The sequence below is a fragment of the Trichosurus vulpecula genome, chromosome 3 (assembly GCF_011100635.1).
Source record: "Trichosurus vulpecula isolate mTriVul1 chromosome 3, mTriVul1.pri, whole genome shotgun sequence".
Lineage (NCBI taxonomy): Eukaryota > Metazoa > Chordata > Mammalia > Diprotodontia > Phalangeridae > Trichosurus > Trichosurus vulpecula.
Genome location: NC_050575.1, coordinates 36,952,654 through 36,954,985, shown reverse-complemented (window position 1 = coordinate 36,954,985; position 2,332 = coordinate 36,952,654). Strand labels below are relative to the sequence as shown.

The 2,332-nt window shown below is 40.7% G+C and overlaps 1 pseudogene; it reads right to left on the bottom strand.

The window, feature by feature from the left end:
- Positions 1–703: 703 nt before the first annotated feature.
- On the bottom strand, positions 704–1,686 carry LOC118844737 (annotated as a pseudogene).
- Positions 1,687–2,332: the final 646 nt, after the last annotated feature.

The window sequence follows — 2,332 nt, the reverse complement described above, 5'->3', positions numbered from 1 at the left end:
TAGCTACATCTCTTTTTTTGGCAGATTTTTGCTAACTATTGTCAAGAGTAATGAAACCACAAATTTTCATTATGTGCAGCTTACATTTCTTTTTAAAATTACATAATAAATTCAACACACTATTTGCAAATCTTCCTTCTTTTCTATTCTCCCTCCAAACAGTCTTCTGTTCTCTCCTCTGTCTATTTTTTAATGTTTGATGGCCCACTTCTGTCTGTCTCTCTATCTCTCCCCTTCACTATCAATAATCCTCATCTCACTCTCACATTTTCCCTAATTTAAAAAAAAACTTTGCAACAAATAATCATAGGTGAAACAAATGCACACATTGACATGTCCAAAATATGTTAAAACCCACACCTTGAGCCTCTCACTTCTTTTTTTTAAAGTAAAAATCCAGCTTATTTGCCTTTTGACAACACAGTACACAAGAAGCCAAGTGTTTCGCATCGGAGATTTCACTTCCATTCCCTTGGAATGTTCATTCCTTTGGCTAAGGAGAAAACCTGAGGAAAGCCAAGCAATGCATACATGACTAAAAAAGTACAAGAAAGCAAATAACATCACCCTAATAAGGACTAATATGAGTTACTATTAGTTCTAAGTTACCACAAGCTGATTTTCTGAAATTACAAGGGGAAGGAGCAGAAAGCATTCTTTCTGGCTATTATAACTGCTTTGGTCATTTCTTTCCACAGGGTTTTTAGTCATCTCCTCCACAGGAGTGCCTCTGGTAGTCTCCTTTTGTATCTTGCTGGATGAAGTCATACAGAGATTTTCCATACTTCCTATTAAATTCAGATCTAAATTTCAGCATGTCCATCTCACTGCAGAAGACCATGATCAGGACCTTGTCGTGGGTCCCCTTGCCCTTCATGGAATCACGAAGTCAGACAGTGAAATACCAGGGCTTGTTCTGAATGCACTGGACCAGGTTGAGGAAGGCATTTTCGAGGTCTCTGATTTTTTTCTTGATACTCTCCAACAAGTCATAAGGGCTGTAGCTCTTGTACCTTTCAAATACTTTCTGGAGGTGGCACACACTTCTCTTGGTTATAATACTGATCCATTCGGGTACATCAGTTCCCTTCCACTTCATTCCTGCATCATAGAGTTCCCAAGCATGTTTGTCAACTAGCTCATAATCAATCACAGACCCATCCTCTGCCCATTCGCCCTTTGCCAGGGCAACCAACCATCAATTTGCAGAAGTCACCAGTTGAATCTGAAGTAATGTCCTTCTCCAACACTGTCTTGTACATTTCTCTGTAGACTTTGTTAATTTCACAGAGCTTCTGGTTTACCCATGAGCAGATGATCTCGATGAGGGAATCTTCACCAGTACCCAGGCCCTTCATGGAGACTTTCAACTCTACTGAGCAGGTGTCTTTAAAAGGTTTTAAATCACTGTCTCCAGGTGGCCAGATAAGGCAGATTTCAGTGCTAATCCAAGTTCCTTTTTGGTCCTTCTCTGATAAGCGAAGGCAATGTCCTGCCTCGGATCATTGCTGTGATTTGTCATAATGTGGATGATGGTAACTTCATCCACCCCTTTGGTCTTGATGGCTGCCTCGATGTTTATAGCATCCCTCTCGGCATCAAAGTTGTCATAAGCCCCGACAGAGCCATATGGTCACCCTCCAAATTGAGCTTGTATGAAATTTCATCAACTGTAGACATCATGAAAGAAGCTGCACTAAGCACTAGGAGAGCAGGGAGCTAGTTGGGCTGTTCAGGCAGACAAGCCCCTCACTTCTCAGACAGGTGGTGAGCTTCATCGTGGGTCATTGCACTGATCAGAGCAAGTATTTTAGAGTTGTTTCTATTTTCAATGTTCAAGCACTTCTGTAAGGGTGGCGAAATGGAACAGTAGACAGAGTGCCAAGCCTGAAGTCAGGAAGACTCATCTTCTGAATTCAAATGTGGCTTCAGATACATACTCGTTGTATGACCCCAGGCAAGTGCTTACCCCTGTTTGCCTCAGTTTCTTCATCTATAAAATGAGCTGGAGAAGAAAATGGTAAACTACTCCAGTATGTTTGCCAAGAAAACCTCAAATGGGATCGCAAAGAGTTGGGCACAAATGAAAACGACTATTATGTAATTGTTAGTTAATAATAATGACAATAAAAAGAAAAAGAGAAAGGAGAAGGAGGAGGAGGGAGAGAGGAGAAGGAGGAAGAGGAAGAAAAGGAAGACAAAAAAAGCAAACACATATGGTGATTAAAGGTCGCAAAGTGCTTTACATAGATGATCTCATTCAAGTACAACAATCTGTGATGGATGAGGAAACTTAAATTGAGAGATTAAGACCCAGAGTAATTCAGGTGGT